General features: G+C 33.1%; 1 protein-coding gene across 3 annotated transcripts in view; it reads right to left on the minus strand.

Annotated features, from left to right (window-relative positions):
* The window catches only part of Awh (LIM/homeobox protein arrowhead), a 455,485-nt gene extending 431,090 nt beyond the window's left edge, over positions 1-24,395 (minus strand). For all 3 annotated transcript variants that reach the window (XM_075372512.1, XM_075372511.1, XM_075372515.1), the window contains exon 1: positions 24,254-24,395. The gene's annotated coding sequence lies outside the window, so the exon portion shown is untranslated. The remainder of the gene's footprint in view (positions 1-24,253) is intronic.
* Positions 24,396-26,660: the final 2,265 nt, after the last annotated feature.

Below are 26,660 nucleotides of genomic sequence, written 5' to 3' on the forward strand. Positions count from 1 at the left end.
TTTAACTGCGGGCAGTTTCGACAACTGACAGTGCTCGGCGGGCAGCAATTCGACAAACAAAGCAGCATAGGTACAAAATGTTTTTTTCTGAATTTATTGTTTTAATATTATTCGGGGTCGGTCAGGCGACCGGACGACGATGGCGTGGGGGAGGCGCATGTGATTCTTGCGTAAGTTACGCAAGCGAGCCCAGTCAGCATTCAGCCAGCAGTGTCACAGCCCAGTAATCAAATTATAATCCGTAAATCTTTCGAGTGACGTAAAAGCGTATATATTTTAAATTCATAAAATTATATATATTAGTAGTTGTACTTATGTTAGTCATCTATTTAATACAGTTATATATTTTTCCATCTACGGATTGCACAGGTATATAATGATCTTTTTTTTTAATTTTGTTGTAATTTTGTGTTTAACGCTTTATTTTTACTCAAAATGTAACATTTTTTAGGTGCTCAGCACGGCTACTAAGAAAAAGCAAAGAAAAACGGAAGATGAAACCCGAGAATTCAAAGTGGAGTGGACAGAAAACTTTGCGTTTATTGAAAACTTAAATGGTCTTATTTGCCAAGAAAAAATGGCACGTAACAAAAAAATCTAATTTAGAAAGACACTTTACGACTAAACACGAATCATTTAATACCAAATATCCGGTCGGTGATGCAAGGAAGAAAGCCGTCGAGGAACTTCAGAGGAGACAAGAAAGGTCAGCTTTTTGTTTTTAATCACTGGGTGCAATCTTCTAACGATGTTAATATAGCAAGTTTTGTAGCTAGTCAGGAGATTGCTCAGAGAGGAAAGCCATACACGGACGGAGACTATATAAAGAGTTGGTTTATAAGTGCGTCCGAAGAGTTTTTTCGAGATTTTAAGAATAAAGCAGACATTCTTTTAAAAAATGCGAGAGATAACTTTGTCTGCTGAAACCGTGAAAGATAGAGCAGTAAAAATGTCTGCAAACATAACAAACCGACAAATTGAAGATCTCAAATCGGCCTCAACTCTGTCAATAGCAGTTGATGAGTTTTGTGATATAAATGATACAGCGCAAGTTTCTCTTTTTGTGCAATTTATCTCCACTACAGGCCCTAAAGAGGAACTTTTGGGATTATCGCCACTCAAAGGATAAACGCGTGGAGTAGATATAGCAAATGTTGTAATTGAGTGCTTCGAAAAACATCAAATTCCATTAGAAAGAAATGTCTCGATTTCAGCAGACGGAGCGAAAAGTATGGCGGGTGCAAGAAATGGGTTTGTCGCTATTTTGAAAGAAAAAATTATTCACGAGATACTTCCTTACCATTGTATTATTCATCAGGAAGCACTATGTGCGCAGATATTTCCTGAAGAAATTTGCAGAGTAATGGAATCGGTGATTAAGATTATCAACTCCATTGTAGCTAAAATTCTTTACCATCGCCAGTTTAAAGAATTTCTAATCGAGGTAGAGAGTGAGTATGCAGATCTTCTGCTGCATAACAAGGTTCGTTGGTTATCGAGAGGAAATGTTTTAAAACGTTTCGCTTCACTGTTTACTGAAATAAAAGCATTTCTTCTTGAAAAGAGTGTTCACTATGCAGAGATATCGAACGATCTGTGGATCAAGAAATGGATCCACAGATCCATTTCATGGTGGACGTTACTTCTCATCTAAATCAGCTTAATCGTAAGTTACAAGGAAAAGGAAACACAATTTTTACGATGTTAGAAAAAGTAATTTCAAATTGTCGCCTTTTGCCCAAGATTTTAAAAGAGAAACTCTAATTCACTTTCCATGCGTATTGAAATACTGTCGAGAAAATAAGTCTAATATTGACATTTGCTATTATACAACAACACTGTTAAATATGAAGGAAGCTTTTCTCAGCAGGTTCAAAGATTTTAGAATCAGCATAGCGTCGTTAACCTTTGTTAAAAAACCTCTGAATGCCACGGTAACAGAAATAAATTTTTCGCTCTTTAATATTGATATTGGCAGCTTTGAAATGCAGTTACTAGATTTAAAAAATAAAGAATTGTGGACCTCAAAATTCGAGCGTCTTTGTGTCGATTTAGAGCTATTGAAGAAAAATAAATGTGAATTAAGTTTACAGCACAAGGGGTCTGCTTTGAAAGATCTGGAGAGGGAAGATATGTTGATTTTTAACACCTGGAATAGTATTCCTGACTCGTATGATCGACTGAAGAAACTAACGTTTGCTGTTCTTTCCTTATTTGGGTCTACATATTCATGCGAACAATCATTTTCAAGCACAAACTTTATCAAGAGTAAATTAAGAAATCGGCTTATCGATGAGAACTTGGAATCGTGCCTAAAATTAAAAACAACATACAAACCTGACTTACCTTACTTTCCAGGGAAATGCAAGGCCGTTGTTCACATTAGTGGAGTATTTGTAGTTTTTTTTAAGGATACCTTATATATTATTTGATTGTTATATTTTAAAATAAATATTATCTTTAAATAAGTATGATACCACGTTTTATTTAATGTACCGTTAGTTAAACTAAGACATATTTAGCAAAGGTAAGCTCATGAGTGTACTTTTGATCCTAATTATTTCCATAAAAATGTCTCTACGAAAGCAAAGCTTAAGTTTAAAAAAATGACTTTGAATAAACTTCAATTTTTTATTGTTTATATCTGGCTCTTTTGGATGAAGAGTTTGCCGACCACTGCCCTAACCTCTTGGAGGTGAACTTGCGAATTAAAGATATTCATTAAAGAAACAAAAATTAATCCTTATACTACTTTATTACTGTCACCGTGGCAACGGAAAGATAATGAAGTGACTAATTTTTACTTCCTTGTACGAAGTAAAGGAAGTATTGTGATCGCGAAAAATTTTGGTTTTCAGATTGCAACGGAAATATCCATTTTGAACAACCCTGTATCCATTTTGACTAGTTTCAGCGTAACGTCTGTACGTAACTCACATAACTCAAAAACGATTAGCCTTAGCCATAGGATGTTGAAATTTTTGGATTTAGGATTGTTGTAACATCTAGTTGTACACCTTCCCTTTTGATTGCAGTCGACTGAACCAAAAGTGTCCAAAAAAGCCCGAAATCCAAAAAAAATTGTATTTTGGACTTGTTCTTAACTACAGTAATAAGCCCTCATTGAGAGCTTTTCAACGATATATCATAAGTGGTACTTATTTTAATCAAAACCTAATCAAAGAGCCCTTGCTTTCTGATCAGAGCCATTTTCTGATCACTACTGAAAAAACAACTAAACCGTTTTCATATTCCTTCCGCCGACTAAACTAGAAAAGGGAACGAACAAGAAACGTTCCATACACTCGCAGAGTAAAAAAAACTACCTTCACCAGCACGCCAGGATCTGCACTGCGGGAGCGACAGTGCTTTCTCTCGCAGCCTCGCGTTCAGCTTACTATGTACGCATGCGCACAACAGCCAAACACCACCCCGCTGGAACTGTGAAGCGCACAGTTCCATAAAAATATTTTTGTATCTTTTTCATAAACTGGGGGATGGCTACTGACATTATGCTTAAGGACTATATATTGTACAACTTTAAAGAAAGAATTAAAGAAAAAAGGATTTATTATATTAAATGTTATCAATAATATGAAGTGGAAATAGAGAAGCTGCAGTTTCACAGTACCTATACACGAACCGCCACTGCTTAGCATCTAACCAATATAATTTATACTTATTTTAACTTATACTTATTTTTACTTAGCTTACAGTGTTATTTTTTAATAAATTTTTTATCAAAGTATAAATTTATATGCTGGAATAGACCAATAGCAAAACAGAGGTAAACATAATATCATCTGTTTTTATTCACAACTTTTAAGTTTGGTCATGTAATTTTGTTTGTAATTTTTAATTTTACTTTAATAACATACATGGATTGAAAAGAAAAATTCATTACACATAATGCGAACAGTTTCTCAATAACGACCTCAAAAGACCGTGACTTACTTACTACGCGTTACAAAGTCAATTAAATAAAGGAAATTAAACACATAAAAATTATTTGTTGTACTGAAACTAACTAAAAGGAAAAAATTTAAATTAGTAAAACCTTTAATTAGTGTAATTTTATCAGAAAGCGTTAAATTACTAGGTAATTAGTGGTAATTTAAACATTTCATAAAGATTAAATTATCAAGTTACATTATTAACATAATAAACAAATGTATTGTATACGGAATTATTAGAATATATGTACGATTACACGCTATAAGCGGACATTATATAGAGCACACCATAATACGAACCGTAAAACATAGAAGCAATAATAATAATAATAATAATGCGCAGAATGGAAAAACGTAAAAAAGGATGGCCGAAAGGAAAGCCTAGGCGGTAATTTGTTGGATTTTAAATTAGAAGATTGAAATTTTGATCACTTATTTTTTTCAAGGAAATATGAATTAAAGAACCTTTTTTTTATTTTTTTTTGAAGTGGGATGGGGCTAATGACCAAAGTAGTCGATGCCCCTAAAAACCTCAAAAAAAAAAAAATAATAATAATAATAATAATAATAATAAACACGGAGTACTGTAGAGAGAAATCTAAGTCAAATTTTTGTGCCATGAATTGTTCCTAAATTTAGGAAGAACTATTATAAAATTTATTGTTAATGTAAAAAAAGATTCTACATTTTTTTTTTTTAAGCAGAGTAACGAAATTTATTTAGCTTTTCATTCAGAAGATCCAGAGTTTGAATTCTGGTCAGACATGGTATTTTTTATACGCTACATAATTTCCATTCTATATTTCTATTGTACATGCTTTGACTCTGAGGCGAATTAATCGTTAAAAAAATGTAAAAAAAATCATCATAATTATCAAAAAAAAAAATTAATTAAAATATATCTCATGTTTTGATGTTGTTGGTTTTTTCTGGGCGAAAAACGCTTTCGCTAAGCATCACCCGGATATTTTTTTGACATATAATTGATTTCTGTTACTATTTACTTACAGATGAAAAATAAATTTTCCAAAAACAAAACAAAATTCAGATGGAAATTAAGAAAGTTGAAATAATATTTTTTTTTTACTTTTTAATGTGTTTTTTGAAGTCGTTTTTATTATTTTATTTAAGTTTATACTATTCAAAATATTATTAGACCTATGAAAACGGTGAACAAAAAAAAAAATAGATCACTTGAAAGAAACCCTAAGGCAATGGTAAAAGCCATTAGTATAAAGGCCAATTAGTCTCTTAGCAATGGAGACCTTGAAAAAAGTTTTAAAAATAAATGCAGTAAAACGAAACACGTCAACCAATAAGCGTACGTGAGCCGTATTAAGAAAGCTACCTGGAATGAGAAATATACATTATTTTCTTTATCTAAAAATTTTTCAAATATTTTTAATTTTGGCACGAAAATACTTTGAATATCGGAACGGAATCAAGGTATACTACATCAAAACCTGTAATAGATCAATAATAATCAATAACGAAATACAAATAAAAAATTACCTAAAATCGTTTACATAGAAGTGCAATTTGTATCTTAAAAGGTTTGGCACTTAAATAACTAATTAGAAACTTACTACGGAACCAGTAGTCATGTGAACTAATAAGGTACTGGATCCCAGATCTCAGCTAGGAGTTTTCTTTTAATTGACAAGAACCGTGTTTATGGCAGTATTCTTGAGACAACATAGATAACCTGTAGCGGGTTTACGAATACTAAATAACACGTTAATTACTTTTTTAAAATTAGAACTAAAAATTGCGTTCCACATTGTATAAAATGTTTAAGATATTTTAATTATTGAGAATTACAAAATATTTATAAATACGACAAATCGGACAAGTTTCGTAAACTTAACTTTTAATAAATTATTTCAAAACATTTTTACAGCCACCCCTTTTGATACCTTCAGTGATTAGTGCTGCTGTTTCACCCAGTATCAACGGTCTTTATTTAAAATACGGTTCCAAAAGCGTGCTGAAATAAGAATGTATTTGTTAATTTAGTTCATATTTATATTTTCTAAGTCGACCGTTATGGACGATAACAGCAAATATTTTAATTTTTGTAAAATCATATTCAAACCACATTTCTTATTGTTCTTTATAAAACATAAATTATAGTAAAACATTTTTACGGATAGGCATAAGCCTATCCGTAAATTTGATTCTTCTACCACTCCCTTGGTCGTCTTAAACTTCTTCTACCTCTTGTGAACTATTCATCAATCAGACAGGGAATTCTTTCCGAATCCATACATTTTATAAGACTATAACATTTTTGCTTATTCATTACAATGTTCATAGGTTGGAGATTCAGTTCACTTTAAACCACATTTATTTATGGAATTATAAAACGTCCTCCTCTTTCTTCTGTTATTCTTAAAAAAACAGTGATAACTATAAATAGAGGTTGTCCCACGAAAAAACAGAGAAACGTTCAGGACATGTTCTACTGGTGAAAATAATGAATAAAGTTCATGTAAACGTAAGTTTGGAAACACTTTGTTTTCTAGTTACGGTTAACAAAAGTTTAGCCCGGATTTCAACTCTTCTAATAAAAAAAAGCCCTACTGTAATTCTTGGGACCCAAGTTAAGGAGTAAATTTGGTAGTTCCTTATGTAATTTGAATTGTGAAATAGGAAAAACAGATTCCATAATCGTAACTGCAATCGTTTTTAAGATATCCGACGTAAAATACAAAATTCGGTACCGAAAAACAATTTTTTTTAGCTTTGTAGTACAATATATTTGTTAAACGACTAATAAATACGCAAGATTTTAACAAAACCTGTAGAAAATTTTATTCTGAGAAAATTAATATTAATACAACCAATAAAAAGTAAATAAAAACTTTTAAAAATCCGTTTTTTATTGAAGCAAAACACGCGAAAATTGAAAGTAAATTCAATTTTATTTACTGATGAAGCCACTTCTACAAGAACAGTCTTCATTTCAAAACAGTCATTTATAGAGCTAAGACGATTCCCGTGGTATTGTGGAAACTAGCTTCCAACATAGATTTCACATTAATGTTTGGTGTGGCATCATTTACGACAAAATTCTGGGACCGTTTGTTTTTAATGAAAACCTTACGGGAGATGCATAAATCCATTTCTTTAAAAATAATTTGCCAGCTCTTTTGAAGGAAGCACCTATATAAACTACATTGCGAATGATTTTCCAGCACGGTGGTGCAAGCCACATTTTCTTCAGTAGCTAGAAATCACTTGAATGCTAATTTCTTAAGCTGGATTGCACCCGATGGACCAACCGATTGGCCACCACCACGATCACCTGATTTAACGCCTCTAGATTACTTTAATTTAACCCACCAGCTTGGTCTAGTGATGAATGCGTCTTCCCATATCGGCTGATTGGAAGTCGAGAGTTCCAGCGTTCAATTTTTGCACGGATTTGAATACTAGATCGTGGATACGGGTGTTCTTTGGAGGTATTTTTTTTGTTTTCCGTAGGAGGAGGAAAAAGCTCTGCCAGCCGCAGCCAGGCCCGCTCTGACAGTAAGTGCGGGGCTCTCACTCGCTAAAAAACCTCCCCCTCTAGTCACGCAGGGGACAGACCTAATCCACATGGTATGTACACAGACTCTGCGCAACCAGCCGGGCCCTCTTGTTACCGAATTAGAATAACCAAAGCGACATCCCCAGGGGATCATCGGCGAACGACGACTCCGAGGCTCCCCGCCGCCCACCCTCTAAGGCTGGCCGTCCGGCATCAGTCTCTCCGCCTCAGTTCAACTACAGTCTTCCAGTCTGCCTGCCCCTGTCCACCGCTGTCTTGTTTCTAATTATGACTGATACCGCAGTCGTCACTCTCGTCCAAGCATTTCTGTCAGCCAACATCACACTTATTACATTGTCCACGTTTACTGCGCCGTGGTTCATCATGGCAGCCTTCAAGTCTCTCCATCTCGTGCGTGAAAACACTACGTGTTCCGCCGTATCCTGCTCCCCGCAATCATAGCAGCATCTCGTGGTACTCCTACTCATACGGTACAGGTAATCTTTAAAGCACCCGTGCCCTTTGGTGGTTGGCTTTCAATTAACCACACATCTCAGGAATGGTCGAACTGAGACTGTACAAGACTACACCACATATCGTACATATCTTCTCTATCGTACATATCTATTCTCTCGTACATATCATCCTCATTCATCCTCATTCAAGTATTACCTGAAAGGTAATTACCGGAGGCTGAACAGGAAAACGAATGATTACTTCAATTGGGTCCATACGAAAACAATAGTATATCGACAAAACGTTAATACTAAAGAAGAAGTACTCATTAAAATACGAAAGGCTATTGAATTTATACGAAAAGATCCTGAGATGATACGGAAATCCACTGGAAATATTTTACGTCAGGCAGAATGCTGTGTACATTGTGAAGGAGGGAATTCGAATTACTGCAACTGAGGTTTGTTATTCTGTTACTATTTATTATTTCATTTATTTTACTTTTTTTGTTTTGATATATTATTGTTATCGTTAATTATATTTATTATTCTAAATACTTTTAGGTATAGAAATAATAATACGATTTTCTGTCTACTTTTCGTTTGTTTTGCTTCAATAAAAAACCGATTTTTAAAGATTCTATTTACTTTTTATCGGCTGTATTTACATTAGTTTTCTCAGAATTAAATTCTATACAATTTTTTTAGTAAATTTTCACCATTTATTTGTCATTTAACAAATCCATTGTACTACAAACCTAAAAAACTTGTTTTTTAACACCGAATTTTGTGTTTTACGTCGGATATTATAAAAACTACTAGAGTTACATTTCTGGAACCTGTTTTTTTATTTTATTTTTCGGCTCAAATTAAATAATAAACCACCAATTTTACACCTTAAGTTTGGTCTCAAAAATTACAGTAGTATTTCATTTTAATAAAAGAGCTGAAACCGGGCGAAATTTTTCGCTAGTCGTAACTTGAAAACAAAGCGTTTCCAGACCTATATTTATATGAACTTTTTTCATTATATTCACCAACAAATATATATATATATATATCTTATAACGCAGTCTTCAAAATTATTTGAATTATTTAAAAAAAATACTTTCTTGACTTTTTCCACAAAATTCTATTTACTTTCCCAGCTATACTATATAAATATAACAAACAGAGGTAAAAAATTGTTATCAGATCAAAAATAATCCATCTAGATGTAATTTTTGAGTAGTGGTACCATTAAACGTCGAGATCGGACAGAAAAACTGCTTACAAGAATGTGTTTGTGTGGGCGCCTGTTTCACTTACTATTTTACGAATTTTAGATTTGAGAAATTTGAAATTCAAATTTTAAGTTTCACTTAAAGGTTTAAAATTGAATAGGTTTACTTCTACGTATGGAGCATCGATGTTATTAAATTTTTAATTGTGAGTGGGAGATTGAGGGAGAAAATGACAAGGTAATTGACTATCATATCTCGATAAAAGTGCAAAAACTAATTTTTATTTCATATATGGTTGTATGTTTTCAATAAAGTAATAATTTGGAAATACCCACCCCTTTCTTAAACATTTAAAGTATACGAATTTCAACCGGTTTTGATTTTCACTAATTCTAAATTTTATTTAATTGTTAATTATGCAAATAACATTTTTAAAGTCAAAGCTGCGAACTTTATGAGAACTGTTGCGGCTTTTTTAACTTAATAAATAATTTATTTATAATTTCGTTAAAAACTATTTATAAAATTCCCTTCTCAAGAACATTTAGTGGACTAGGCGACCTGCTTCAATTTCAACCAGTTTATTTTCTTTAGATTATCATATCATATATTATATTTTCTCAATCATAATAATCTGGCCTTATATAAGAGTTTGATACGTCTTGTTCATGAAAATTTACGCATATACTATTAAATTATTTCCTACAAGTGTAATCGGGTCTTGTTGATAAAGTATCATAATAATATAACTAATAAACTCGTACGTCAAATTGAAATCTGTTTATCATTACTCTTCTGTTTAAAATAGATTTGATCTTGTATTCTTCGGATAAGAAACCTGATAAAATATAATCCATCTGTAACAAATTCCTGAAGTATTTTATTTTAACTTCTTTGAAGTTGTTCTATGACATATGACGATTCAAATATGATTGAAACGTTCAACAGTAAGAGTCACGTCACATAAAACAAGGGTGGTTAGAATATATATATATTACTACTATTATTATTACCATGTAGGGTTGCAAACAACTAGATTTGACGAGCGTCACACAAAGGACCGAAGGATAGTGATTATAGGGGTCGCAGACAAGTGACAATCAGGAACGCTGTTAACTCAATCACTTGGACCTACCCTCCGCCGACGCAACGCCCTCTATTCCACCTAACATTCACATTACACAACCGATTCCACATACCCACCCCCCTTTATTCGCTATCTACTCTAATCATGTACCGACTATAACCACCACCTGTGTGTTCATACAAAGATCAACCGGTAGTAATATTTCTTAGCTATAGGTAACATAGATTCATAACTGGGTACAAAAGAATTTAAATCAGATACGCGTTCGAAACAAACTGTTTTAACATTTAAAAAATTTCCAGAGTAAATGATACTATTTTAACACTTCAATCAGGTTGTTTTACTCGTAACATAAAAAATAAAAACTAGAGGTGAATTCATCTTTAATAAAAATTCATGTAGGATTAGTTCACGTTTTCAAAATATTAGAGAAAGTACTCTTAAAACACTTCAGGAAATATTTGGAAAGTTTTTGTTTAAAATTTATAGAAATTATCCCTTTATGATGTAGTACAATATTAACGGTAATTTTTTTACAACAAATTATTTAAGGATGACCTGGCTCTAGAGGTCCCGTCATTTTCTGCAAGGTTATAGCAGTGTTTAATCTAAAACACTGCTTTTAGAACGAAAAATAATATCGGATATCCGAGAATTATCTTAACAACTTTGATAGTGAGTAAATCATTTATTTTTTAAGATACAAAAACGGTTGTGAGATTTAGAAATATTAAAACTGAACTTTTTTTACTTATACCCATATGAACACCATTAGTAATTCGAAAAATATCCACCCGGTAATTAATTTCACGCTATGTTTGAAACAACAAATACACATCTATGAGTTGGAACGCATTAACAATCCTCCCCTTAAGGTCATCAATATTCACTATACGAGTTTTGTATGCATTAACCTTGATGAAACCTTATAGGAAAAAATCACATGAATTATATCCGATGATCGAGGCGGCAAAGCGATCGGCCCATCACGTCCAATAAGCGTTTTGGGAATGTGTTGTCGAGGGATTCACGCACCAATAAACCCCAATGTGGCGGCGCTCCATCTTGTTGGAATATGGTTTCGGTCGTTCAAGCTGATGGTAAACAGACTCTTTTAGCAAGTCTAGAAGGCATTCGTCTAATATCTAATATTGCGAATATTGCAATATTAGGTAGTTTCTTTGCTTAAAGAAAGGTTCTTTGCAAAGAAAAACGGTCCAATTACACGATCATGAAGCAGTCTGTACCAAACATTAATTTTTGGGCTATCTCTAATATGATCAATTGTATTATGTGGGTTCTCCGATCACCAACTTCGAGCGTTCACTTTTCCAGACGTGTAAAATGTAGCTTCGTCTGGGAACATAACTCTTTTAAGGTAACAATCATCGTTTTCAATTCTTTCAATCGTCTCCACAGCAGTGCGATCTTGTGGTGAAATATGCTGCAATATTTTTAGTATATATGGACACAATTTTAATCGTTTCTTTAAAAGATCACGATACCATTAAAAGTTCACGATACCGTGAACGGTATCGGGGAAGATTTGACTCGCGCGCTGCACTCCGAGTCGACTTACCAGGGCTGTGAACAAAAGACTAGCAAAGGATCTCCATTTTCTCATCTGATATTCTAGGCCTGCCTGCATCCTTCTTATGTTCAATTCTGCTCTTTCTTTAAATTTATCATATCACGAACGAATACTTGTTTTACATAGCGGCTCTAAGTTATACCAAGTTCTAAAGTTGCAAGAGAGCGTCTCCTCTATGCAGGTACTGCGATCTTGAATATACCGTTAAGTACACCATCTACCAATGCAAGCGGTGGAATGTGGTCAGACAAGATGTCGGGTTAAGCTGGCTTTCTCCGGAAGAAACAGTCCCATACATGTTGATAGGAAGAGCGGAATGAGACAAGGTAGTACACCTAGCAACAAGTATCCTGAAAACTAAAGCGACAGAAGCTAGAGAACGGGATAGAGCCTGATCACCAAGCAAGGAATCAGAGTTCCATACAAAATACCTGAGACTCAGGCGAAGAAAGTGACTTGACGGTGAAGGGGTGAAGGACAGCCCCCTGTAGAGCCGTCGTACGTCTGCACTTGTGCGGATGGGCGACGGTGATGAAGCACGAGGACTCTGGATCCCTGGACCCTAAAGGCACCTCCTGGGCCCGCCCAATGCTTAAACTGCAAGACCGACCCCGGAGGAGGAGAAACTGTGAGATAGGAGTTTTAGTCGATAGCGTGCGGGTACATATAGGCTCTTAATAACATCTACCCGAACCCGTGCGAGCCCGACACACCCCCATTTATGGGGAGTACGTAAATGGCATTTCTCAGATTCATCTATAACAAAAAAAAAAGTTCTAAAGTTGCGTCGAACTTGTGTGTCTTAATTTGATTTTTTTTCAATAAACTACACTACGCATTGCGTTTTCATCTGTGAATTACATACGCATACGTCATACGATTGCATACGTCAGGCGACTGACGTATGCCATCGCAGCGCTATCTAGTATCTGCTGAGGGAAACTTTATGAGTAACCTGTTAATGAGAACCCAACCATTCATTAATAGGACTATTACTTTTTTCTAATAGACATCAAAGTTATTCAGATAATTCTCGGTAAAAAAACGATAAATCGGGAAGAAGGAATCAAAACAAGGAAAACGGGTGGATAATAAGAAAATATGAGCGACTCAGATGAACGACTACACGAGTGAAATAACTGCATCCACTAGAGACAGCTGAAGACCACTTCCAGGCAAAACCATTCCAACTATATTTATCAGATTAGACAATAATTATTACCAAATATGTAGCAAATCATTAATCAACTTCACTGATCACTGATCACTGATCGCTGATCAATTTTGTATTATCCACAACTTTACATAATGCTCTGTAATAAAAATTATAATTATTTCTTTAAAATTTAAATAGCCACCTGAGACTAGCTATTAAATAAGGTTTCTTAAAGGAATACCTTTTTAATTTTAACTTTTTGAAACCAGCGTCAAACCTATACCCATTATATAAAGACGGTCTTTGTTCGGGATAAACAAACATACTACTCGATCAATCATAACCAAACTTTTACCAAAAAAAAAACTTTTTACTGAAAAATTTTCGAGATGAAATATTTCTAAGAACCTTTTCAGTTATTCCACGAAATACATATATTTCTTGGAAATACATATATATATATTGCGGAGATTTTCTGGTTGAAGTACAAACTTTAATGAATTAATTTAATGAACTGTGAACTGTAAGTCTATCGCTATGAGAGCTGGGTTTGAACTGAATGATTCGAATCAATCGAATGAATACTATTACAAAAATAATAGAATTGAATTTAGGTTAAATAAAACCTACACTATTATATATAGAAGAAGAGGGGTTTTGTTTGTTGGCGATAAACAAAAAAACTACTCGATCAATCGCAACCAAATTTTTACCCATGTTTCTTGGCATAACTGAGAAGATTTGTAGATATATTTCATCTTAAAAAATCTCAAAGAACCAACCGATCGATTGCTTTAAAATTTTCCGGATACATTCATTTTAAAGGTTACATTCATTTTTCGGATACATTCATTTTATGGAAGGTTTTAAGTCTCAGACCAATGCCCTAGCTCCCTTCAAGGGAGCTTTTAAAATATTAAAAATATTTATTATTTCTTCACCCCCAAGAAGGGTGAAGTTGTAAATTAAAGATATTAATTAAAGAAAAAAAAGGATTTTTTTTACTTCATTATTATATTTCTGTCTGTATGGCAAAGAAATAAGTTATGAACTTTTCGTCATCAAATGTGTAATTACTTTAGTTACCATAGTTACTATTATTTTGTCTTCTGTAATTTAGTTTCTTTTTCAGGCTTCTATAAAGCCTGAGTACTTTAATTGTTATTTTTCAATATTATTCTCACAACCATCAGGATAACGAACAGTGCGGGGGACTAGGGAGCGAAGCCCTTTGGATAGACGGGAATGGCGACCGAAGCGAGCTCTGTAGGTGTCCAAGGCGCCGTCCCCCGCAACACGTGAATGGCGAGCGAAGCGAGCTCTGCGGCCCTGAGATAAGCTCCATAGCCCCGGGAGGCCCCGAGGAGTTCCTGAGTTGGCTTCGCGGCTCGCCTGGGCCCTTAAGGTCAAGGTTCTGGCTAGACGTGCCGGCTAGTTAAAAATAAAAATTAACTTAGTAATCCTTACTTCAGGATCAAATTTTAGACTTTTTAACTACGTTTTTTATTTCATTCTATTTACAATCTTGTAGGTTTATATTTATTTATTAAAGTATAAGTAAATAAGAAAAAAATTCAGCCGTTCGCAAGAAATATAAAAGTAACTAACTTGCATCTTGAAAAAGAATTTGAAGAAATGCTTAGAAACTAAGTTAACTTACTATACTAAGCATACACTAATGTAAAATATAAGAATACTTATTCTATATTTATCTGAACATTCCTTTATTATTATATTTATTATTTACAATTATATATGTTTCATCTTGTTTTTCAATTCTTGAAATTACGCTTAAATATACTTTTAATATTAGAAAATACTTTCGGGAATTTTCTTTTTTTTTATAACATTGTATTAGTAAGTAATGATGACAACAAAAAGAATTTTCAATTTCTCAATGCGGACCGTGTAATCTTTTATTTAACATTCTTTAACTTAAATTATCTGGAAGAAATTTACTAAGTGGTCATCAGATAAAACTTATTTACAAAATAAAGTAAAAATCGACGAAATCATTCCATTTGATGAAAAATAATTATTGGATATAAATAAAACGGTAAATACAGCCTATGTATGAATCGAAACTTCGTTTTTGAATCGGGTTAAAAATAGCCATATTAAACGAGGTGAATGATTTGAAACAAAATATTAAATTCTCTATAATTAAAACAATTCGTTTTTAACGGTATAATTTAATTCATTTAGATAAGATTTTTTTAACAAAAATCTTTAATATTTCGGTTTTTTCCGATATAACTTCCGAGTTGTACCAGGATTAACCCATTAATAATGTGGAAAGTATTTTTTATGTGAATTAATTATCTATAATAAATACTAAAATAATTTTAAAAACCAATAGAATTTAAATTAAAAAAATTATATATTTATTAAAATGATAAATTAATATAGTAAACATTTTTCGATACCATTTAACAAATAGTTTATACATTATTACGATGAAAAATACATCTTTAGTTACAAATTACATTTACCGAATATTATTTACACAAGGACTACTGTACTATCTACCTTTTAGTCGATTATAACACTACCGGTTCACTTTTGTTGAAGTGAAACAAAAAAAAGTATTATGTTTGATCTTTAATTATTTAGTGAACTATTTTTTTTTTCATCTCTATTGATCATTCTTTTGAGAACTATTTATTTAGTGATAAACGGTTAAGAAAAGGACGATGTGTAAAGATAAAAAAAACTAATAGAATTAGAAATAAGAAAGGAAAGAAAGGGACAAATAGTTAACCGACCGACCGAACGAACCGATGCGTTGATGATTCGTTAGGTATACCGATAATCAAGAATATATTCAGCACGATGCTACGACGAACGTCGAGGTCTGTAACCGGTTCATTGTAAGTGTATAATGTTGACTGATATTTAATGAGTCGAGAAATTACAGGGAAGAACACAACTTGTAATGTACTAGTCTAACAGAAGAAGAAGCGGATGAAAGAGCAAGAGGGGGTTATAGAAAGCGAAAGATAGAATAAGAGAGACAGAAAGAGTGAGAAAGAGAGGACGATAGACAATAAGGGGAGAGAATTGTAGGAGGCGGATTATGTTTGCTGTGTAGGGTGCGGTTTTAGCGGTGAAATAACTAGGACGGGGTGTTGTGACAAGTACTGTCAGTCATCAGTAATGCTTTTGTTGTTTCATTTCATATAGTCCAACGTATTATACGTAAAACCCAATTATTACTGTTATCAACCATATTTCATAATGGGCGGGTCCAATTCTTTTAACCCGCCCTAACTCTCTCCGTATGTAGTACACACGTACACACGTATACATACACTTTCCTATGCGGCATCTGTTGCCTGTCTGACCGCATCTACGTCTATTGCTATCTCTTGTCATATATTTGATCCGATAACTTATGCTCTAGCTAAACCAAAAGTTTACATCTATTACAGCAACTATATCAGTATTTAACATTTCATCTGCGAAATATTAATTTTAAAATATTTTTTGTAAACTTCGTACAATATTGGTAACAAAAACTTTATTTTTAATTTATAATTATTTTATTTGCGCTAAATAAAAGCGAAACATTTAACGGTTATCGGTTAATAAAAAAATAAATTCGTGAAAAAATTACTACAGTTATATAAACTACTCTGAAGTTCAAAATTTAATAATTAGGACCGGCTCATAATCATCTTGATTATTTATTACGGTAAAACATTATTATCAAAAGCTTGAAAATCGTAGAACCCCGTTAACTAATGTTTTCGTTTATTTACCGATCCTCCATTCTAGCTGAACGGATTATATTTCGTTTGGATAATACGGTACCGTGTGTTTCAAAATGAATATCGGAAAAGTTTTAAAGCTATGTAATATTTCTCAAGTTTTTTACATTCATTAATTAATTATACGTTAAATAAAAGAGCAACTGAGTTTTAGCTGTGCGCAAACTCAAAAACTGTTTCCTTTACTTTCCGCATGAAAGCACTACTACCAAAAATGATGAACCTCGAAAAGCAGAAAGCGTTTTGCGTTTTGCAGTTTCCAAATGTGAATCTGTAATTACCGTTCAACGTGCGTTCCGTTGTGATTCCCCGTGTTGAAAATAACATTCGTAGATGGTATAAACAATTTGAAACCAATGACTTTATTTGTAAAGAAAAGAGTACAGGACGACCGGGTGTGTCCTAAGACAATTTTGAACGTGTAAGAGAATCATTTGTGCGTAGTCCTAGGAAATCTGTTTGGAAGGCTAGCCGAAAATGATCAATTCCAGTGATGACTGCGTGGAGGATTTTAAGGAAACACTTACAACTGCGTCTATATCGTTTACAGCTGCTACAAGCTCTAAATCCTACAGATTATGGTTTGCCTTCTAGCTTCGCAAACGAAATGATACTCAGTCACGGTGAAGACTTCCTTTATCGTGTCGTATTCAGTGACGAATCAACATTTCTTATTAATGGAAAAGTAAACATTCATAATGTGCGTATCTAGGAATTAGAAGATCCTCACGACATATTACAGTATGAACGAGACTCCCCAAAGCTGAATGTTCTTTGTGTCGTACCCCGACGGAAAGTTTACGGGCCGTTTTTTTTATTTTTCGTGGACACAAGTGTATCTGGAACGAGTTAACTTGATATGTTAGAACTATCGCTATTTCCTCAACTGCAGTAGGAACCGTATAACTTTTTTGATAACAAGATGGTGAGCCTCCTCACTCGCATAACGTTGTACGTGATCGGTTGAATGATATTCTTCCCGACCTCTGGATCGGTTGCCGGAGACCAGATAACAGGGCTTGTTGGCCGTTGACTCCACGTTCACCCGATCTGACGCCGTCCGATTATTTTGTTTGGCTGTTTATAAAGAATCAAGTGTTTTGCCATCGTTACCGGCTGACCCACCCGACCTGAGATACAGGATTGAAGCAGCTGTTTCATCGCTTACTCCAGACTTTCTCATTATAGTATGGGATGAACTCTCCCATCGGCTGGATGTGTGCTGTGTGACGAATTATGCTCACAATGAACACTTATACGAAAAACTGTTTGAGTAGCTCTTTCATTTCATATATAATTTTTCAATGTAAGTAAAACTTAATTAATATTACATAAATTTAAAACCCCGATAGTTTGAAACACACGGTATTTTTTTTCCACACGCCATATAATTCTGAAGATGAATGAATAGATTTTTTTTAGAAACACTGAGCCTGTTTTCATCAGTTTCTTTATTAACTTACGGAAATTTTTTTGCTGAGTAAATTGAACCGATTAATAACAGTTAACAAAATCAAACATTAGAAACATATTAATTTTATCTTGATTCAACCATCTGATTGTGGCCTGTGGTAGATGTCACTAGATGGCTGGATGTCACTAAAAAGCATGCTGAAAATAACCACCCAATATTTTACTAAAGAAAATATCCACCTCCAGAATTATTAGTATGTGAAAGTATTCAAACCAAACTACAAACCACCCAGCCGAATTCACACTGGAAAAATAGTTTAAAGCACCGATAACTTAAAATTTTTAAATTGCACTTGAACTTGGATTCTGAAGAATAAATTAAATAAAAATTGATCGGTTGAAAGACAATTAACGTAAATTAATAGTTTGAAGAGTTTCCAAACTGTTACCAACAATGTTTTAGAATAGAAAAATTTAATAAGATTATTATATAATCTTGGTTTTTATATTCTGAAACGTGAAAGGGTTTAAAAGTTCTTTCATTCAATAAAAATCTAATGAATCACTCTTAAATGGTTTGTTTATTCATCCACCAAATTAGTCGATCAGATTATTTCTGATTATCCACCATTTTTTTTTTTTTAACTTTATATCTTGAGAACGCTCCCAGGCGTTCTGTATGTTTTTTTTTATATTCCTTTTTAATTTTAAGGTCGGCCTTGATTATAAATCTGTCCGAAAATCGTAAGAAAACATGCAATACAAAATCTTAACCTGTAATCGAGTGTCTTATTCATGTGCAGCCTTCTAATGCACATCCTATATAGTTACTCTTAACTAGATTTAAATACACATGTTACCATTATACCGAGTGTTCGGAAAGTGACGCAACCTTATTGAAGAATGTTTCCTTCTTTTGTTGCTGGTTTAATTGAGAAAAAATACATTGCAGCAGAGAATATGCATTGTCTCCCAATAGATGTGCCAATTATGCACAAATCCAGAATACCTTCACAGAAAATTACGGGGTGGATGTGTCAAACATGTACTCCATCAAGCGGCTATACGATAAGTTCCAAGAGACAGGAGATGTGGCAGATGCAGTCAAAAGTGGTCGACCGAAACTGCTAATACCAGAAAAGTTAATCGACATGCAAGGTGCATATTCTGTATGCACTCGCATTCCGACAAGTCTGTGCGACACCTATCTAGATAGGTGTCGCACCTATCTAGATAGGTGCGACCTATCTAGTCACCTATCTAGATAGGTGACTAGATGTCGAAGAGAATAGACTGGCTAGCCAGTCTATTCTCTTCGACAGTAGTGTCAACACGACATTGTGCAAGCGTTTAAAGATGCATCCGCGTGTTATTCACGAGTTATTACCTGTAGATACTCAAAAACGTGTAGCTTTCTGTCAGCAGTTCATGTCATCTGTAACGCCAAACGGGGAAGAACTAGATAATTGGTTTGTATCTCACGAGGCGTAGTTCTACGTTGTTCAATACGTATATGCACAGAATTCACTTTTTGGTATACGGAAAATCCACATTAGCTGCATGAGTCTCCTCTTCACGGAGAAAAAGTGGGTGTTTGGTGTGCAATTTCAAGTAGGCGGATCGTCATGAAATTCTTTCATGGCATAGTGAACAGCGGGCGCTACATACAGATGTAACGTTTTGTAAACAGTATACCCGCAAACCAGTTAGAATACAAGTGAATTCAGCAGGACAAAGCTACGGCTCATACGCCCAACAATACTATGACTTTCTTGGATCAGTGTTTTCACGGAAAAGTGATTTCGAAGAGTTGTGACCCCCTCTGTCTTCTGATTTATCCTCTCCTGACTTTTTCTTGTGTGGATATCTTAAGGATGCTACCTACAAATTTCATCCTAACACTATTTCCGAATTTCAGAGCGAAATTGAACGATGTTTCGCTGCAATTCCTCAACAAACGTAACAAAATGTATTTCATAGCACGCAACGTCGTATTCAATTAAGTGAATCGCATAACGAAGGCCACTTTCAACAACTATTGTAACTTACTCATTTTTACGTAAGGTTGTATTACTTTTTAAACTCTACTTTGTTCTTTGATATTCAATTAATAGCTTTCTTTCGGGACTGATTGGCATAAAAATTGAAAATATAAATGAAAAATACAACAGACCTACAACCTACGTTGTGAATGAATGTAATCTCCAAATAAAACTCTCATGTTATAAAATTTCTTTTAAATATTTCATGTCGTGAAATGTATTACAAATTTTTTTCTTATCTCTCCCAATAACTGAAAATTTTGTTTTAGCTGCTCTACATAAATATAAAAATAACGAACTTATAGTGCTATTTTAGACTTTTTATTAATTTATAAAATTGGAACAACAAAGCAGGTTAATTTTAATTGTCATATTTACATTATAAATTCACAAGCGGCAATTCGTAACTGTTTTATATCATCTCTGTAAAATAAAAGCCTGTTTGTTTTTTGTTTTTTTTTTTGTTATCTTTAATATAAATTACATATGTAATTATGGGTTGCCTGTGTAATTATGAGGAAAAAAAAATTTATATTGGAAAAATTTTATCTCTTTAAAAGTCCACTTTTAAAAAGTGGATTAAAAATATATAGTACTCGTATTTATAACCTATATGGGTCATAGAGATAATTTTTTAAACAAAACAACAATACTTTTTTTTGAAATCAAATGTTTTAATATTCTGTGTTTGAGGAATTTTATCTTAACTTTAAATATTTTTGTATAACATTATTAAGAATCCAGTAGAGTAATAATATCCATTGAAATTAACGTTTTGAACTTACAATGCATTTTTTGGCATAATAAAGCGATTAGATTCAATATAAATAAAAATCAAGACTATTAAATGTATCCTTTGTTTATTCGAGAAAATCTATTATAACAAACAAACAGCTGAAAGATTCAAACTAAAAATTTTCTACGATAATAAAGTTATGATGGCGAAAAAATTATGGTGATTCGATTTCTTATTAAATAATACAATCTGAGTAATATTGAATTTTATCGACGATACAAAAGAACGGTCAATAAGAGAGTGTAGGACGTGCCGTGAAACGCAAACAAAATTTAAAAGGGGACTAAAGTTACGCGATAGAATGATGCAAGTGCCAAGTAATTCGATTGTCCTGTCAATATGAGGGTGTTTACTCCATCCAAATACGCTACTGTACATACACACTTGCATGTGTACATGCTATGTACAAACACACATACAGGTTCGTGTAGTATATACAAACACGCAAGTGTGGAGAGTACACTAAACATAACCTATAACACGTGAAAACACAAATAGTCTACACCTGAAATGCAATTTAAGGTAAACTCTACTACCTTTTTAACAAATATTCAACGATACTTTCCATAACCTGATCGTTTAACGAAACTTTTATCGAATCTTATGTCAGCAACATTTAAGTCAACTTTTATCAAAAGTATATCATCTGTTAAAAAAGGATAATAAATTTTCTTAATCTAAAATAAATAGCAACTACTTTTTATTAAACTTACTTTTATATTATTCATAGTCTGACATGATTTGACGGGTTAATTAAATTATAGAAAATTTTTACTACTCGTATATCTAACAATTTTTTTGTTGTCTTCAGTCGACTGGTTTGATGCACCTCTCCAAGATTCCCTATCTAGTGCTAGTCGTTTCATTTCTATGTACCCCTACATCCTACACCCCTAACAATTTGTTTTACATATTCCAAACTTTGCCTGCCTGCACAATATTTTCCTTCTATCAGTCCCTCCAATATTAAAGTAACTATTCCAGGATGCCTTAATATATGGCCTATAAGTCTGTCTCTTCCTACAATAAGAAAATTTAGAAACCGATTGAAATTTTGTTTTAATTTTTTTTTAACAATGCAATAGTTACAATCAACCTTTTCTCAATAAATTTTCTTAAGTTTATAATGAAAGAAATTTTATCGGAAAGATTCCGTGAATTTATTAACTCAAAAACTTAAAATATATCAGAAGTTTTATTAGCTACTAAAACTTATAAGGTTTTTTTCAACAAGTACAGTAATCTTAAACCTAGACCATAGAGTTTTAGTACGGTAAATTTCCTAGTAAACGATAAGTTTCCTAGTAAGACAAATTTAAAAATATAATAATGAAAAAACCGATACAAGATCCTACTAAAAAATGGCACAAATTTAAAAGTCAACATTTTAAGAACTAAAGACTTTGTTTTAGTTTTTACAGCAATATTTTGAAAACAGTTCTTATATATTATTTTTTTTATTTAAGTTTATTCTATTTACATGGTTTTTAGTTCTTTTTATTTTTATAAAAGAACCACAACAAATAATGCTCGTCCGAAAAAAGCCGTTTACAATAAACTGAAAAGAAGTAAAAAGGTGTGTCGGAATACAAATAATTAAGTAAATGCAGAAAGATAAAATAAAAATCTGACAACAAAATTGTAATATTTTCCTGGCATTAGTTAATTATTCTTATACAGTGAACAAATAATGATACTTGAAAAAAGTTAGCTTAAATCTCTTTTTGAGGGTGTGGGTAATTTATGATAAAGTTTTATTTAAAAATTATCATTATATTTTTTAAAAATAAACCAAGATTTTAGAAATTCAAAAATTTGTATCTTTTTTTCTGCTCACTACCTCTAAATTAATCTTCCAAAAAGAAAAATTTGATTTTTCTACATTTACTATATAAAATGGAAGAAATAAAAAAAATCCATTAAAAATTTACAACTAATAAAAATATATTTGAGAATCTAAAGAAGCCAGCAACTATGTTCCATTCCCTTTCTGTTTTCCAATTAACTTTGAGATCAAAACCAGAATTGATCTTCGCAATCTAGCAACTTTGGTACGTTCAGCTTCGTACCTGAGTCAGACGTATAAGACGTGGCCTCACACAACGGACAAAAGCCCGAATTAATAAAACCAAATCTGGCCAACCTATCTCGAAAAAAGCACCATGTCCAGAAAGAAACTGTGTAACATGCCGATAGGGGAAAATCCACGTAACTATTTGCATACGTTTCTCATCAGAAAAAAAGTACCATGCGTGTAAAGGCCATTAGACGATTCTAGAGCGACCTTGGTTGTCTATTTCTTTTATGCGCCAAAAGGTGTTTAGCCTATCTTCTAGCCATCATAACGCAATCGCGTTTCAGTTGAAAGTATATCAATAGGCTTAATACTAGAAATAACAAGGATCGCCTCTCGAAAAACAGTCCTGTATAAAATTACCGCAGAAAACAAGAGGAGAAGATGGGCTCTCAAAAGAAAATTTCTGTAACATTTGTACCTCATTCGATCAGCCCAGATGAATGAATTTGCAATGCAAATGAATGTATATTCGATTCCGTGATGAAAAAAAGAGAAAATATCTCCATTCTACAACCTCTACCAAAAAAAAAGTGCTTACACTTAGCGTCAATGCATAAGAGCTAAAGAACAATTCCAAGTAATTCTCGGGTGTAATTTTTTGTCTTATCATTTTGTCTACTAACAGTATAATTATTTTAACTTTAAATGAATCAAACATTGTTTAAATACCTCAAAATACAATTAGATAACTTTGAAAAGTTAAGAAACTTTGAAAGTTTTTATAAAGCAAAGGGAATATTAAAATTAACTACTTTGGGTACAACATCCTTCCTTTATTAACAGGATATACTTTAGTATATAGGATAAAACTCTTTAATGCGTTAAACACTAATATAATTACAATTATTTTTAAATATATTAATTACTTCAACAGTATTTGTAAAACAACAACGATCATTTTTTTTTCAAATTTGAATTTTTTTAAATCCATATAAGAAAATGAGATACATATCGGGGCATTTCAAAACCGCGTAAAAGGTAATCCAACTCTCATTTGATGATTCAGTCATCCCAGTTCAATTAATCGGCTGTTCAGTATTTGAACGGCGTAAATAATTAACAAAAAAATAAGAGTTACGAAAGTCTACATAAACATATAACATGTATCGTAAAAAAAAAAATAATAATAAATGTAATACTGTATAAATAAATAAATACCTGTATTTTATATTTAATTTTTTTACGTTTGAAAGAGGATGAAATATACGATGAATCAAAGAAAAAAGAATCTATAATAATTAATCACAAAGAAACACGGCTTGTAATATAAAATTTGAGTACCTTACGTAAGTATACGCCAACAAAGAACAAGTAAACTTATAACCATTCAGGTGCATAAATACGTACAAGTAAAAGGAAATGCAAATTAAAAATCTAAACTTATTTAATTCAAACTATGTTACAATTTATATGAATAAAAAATGAGATGTACGTATTACTTACGTATGAATATATATGTATTTATATACATATACATATACATAAGGTATATAACTGCTACTACGGAGGTATCAAGCGATAGATGCATCGGAAGACAGGAGTATCAACAACAACGCAATTAAAAATAACTTACCGCGATGCGCTCGTTCGTTTGTATATTATACATTACTAAAGCATTAATAATAATAGTAATAAAAAGCAATAATTCTGTGTATCTATTAGCATATATTACAAAGTAACATGCACCAGCGCACGTGTTTTGTAAAATATATTACTCTCAAATTATTAAACTGTATTGATATGTAGAATGCTTATCCGACGTACCTACGTTAATCCTAATATGAAATATATAATATATATGTATAAATTATATAATAATTAATTTTTATATCTTTGAAAGAACAATTTATTAAAATTACAAAATCAAATCGGTAAAATCATTAAACAATAAAAAAGGACACTAATAACACGAACTGAATAAGTATCAATTTACGATTAAAACAAAAGTGGAATTTTCGAACGTCTGCGTATTATGGGTGCATATAAAAGCAAATATATATATAGTGTCCCAAAAGTAGCAGAATTTATATCTACAAAATGAACCTTTACTTACGCATCGATCAGCAAATTTGTGAAATACTTTAAGAGAGTAAACGCTCCGACGATTAAATATGAGAAATAAATACGACAAATGTCTTCCACGTCTCATATGACCTCGCGCAATCTTTTAACAAAATTTGCAATCATATTTTCTTAGACTTGTGGCTCAATTGTTGCTTTAACACATCGGGTTTCTTCTGTAAGTTCACGATTTGGTATGCGTTTGCTGTAAACCTTTACAGAGATAAAATCGCACGGTATAAGATCTGATGACCTTGATATGGCCGATTGAGATTACTGTTGCGTGAAATCAGCCTCCCGTGAAATTTCTATTATAACAACTCGATGGTTTCGCGCACCTCACGACACGTGGCGCCATCCTGCTGGAAGACTGCCGCAGCTGCTTGAAAATGTTCTTCTAGCGGTAAGACGTAAAGTATACTTCCAGCACTACGGTGCGCCTCCCCACTTCTCTTGTGCCGTTTCCACTCGCTTAAATCATTTCCCTGAGAAATGGATCGGTCGTGGGGATTCACATTCCTGGTCACCAAGATCGCATAACTCTGATGGCCGATTGTGATTACTGTTGCACGAAATCAGCGTCCGATATTTATTAGATATTAAATATTTACTATATATTAGATATTTGCGTCTACGGATAGTTGAAAAATATTGTATACAAAACAAAAATACATTCTCGGGAGGAATTCATTGTCCGCATTTTGGGTGCGGCTGAGCAACTTAATGATAGCCCTGAAAAACTAAAAAGAGCAAAAAAGCAGTAGAAAAGCGTGCCGAGAAATCTTGAAAATGGCGGGCACATTTTTGAACGTTCATTATAAACCGGTACATATAATGTACCAGGGTGTCCCATATAAAACGCAACCCACAATCACACATCCATGAAATTTCAAAAGTCAAGCTTACTTCCCTACCCGTTACTGAAATGGACTCGTCCAACATCTGAACATCGCGGCGACGCAGTAGAACACTACCGATAGTAACAACAATGTAATCATAACGTTCAGTGTATTGCTAGAGACAAGATGGTGTTTTAAGTCGTACTTCAGTACGAAATCAGTGGTTGCAGTGCAAGATTTGTTTCGCCAAAAGTACCCAGATAAACCAGCTATTAACAAAACATCAGTATTAAGGTTAACTGCAAAATTTAGAGACTCTGGTTTTGTTAATAACAAGAAACACAAAAGATCTGCGTCAGTGTTGAATACAGATACAGTCGCTGAAATCAAAGACCGATTACTCGCCTCGCCAAATAAATCGATCAGACGTTTTTCTGCTGAAATTAATTTTTCTAAATCAACCGTTCATCGGGCGACCAAACAATTACAATTACGACCTTATCGCATTCAAACGGTTCATCGACTTCTTGAGCCCGACAAAGAAAAACGGCTACAATATTGTCAACGGTTCCGTCGATTTCTGCGTGAGGGAATTAATGTTATGAATTCGTTATTTTTCACAGATGAAGCACGGTTTCATTTGGATGGCTACATAAACAGCCAAA

Source organism: Lycorma delicatula, chromosome 8 (assembly GCF_047948215.1).
Source record: "Lycorma delicatula isolate Av1 chromosome 8, ASM4794821v1, whole genome shotgun sequence".
In the NCBI taxonomy this organism is placed as follows: Eukaryota; Metazoa; Arthropoda; class Insecta; order Hemiptera; family Fulgoridae; genus Lycorma; species Lycorma delicatula.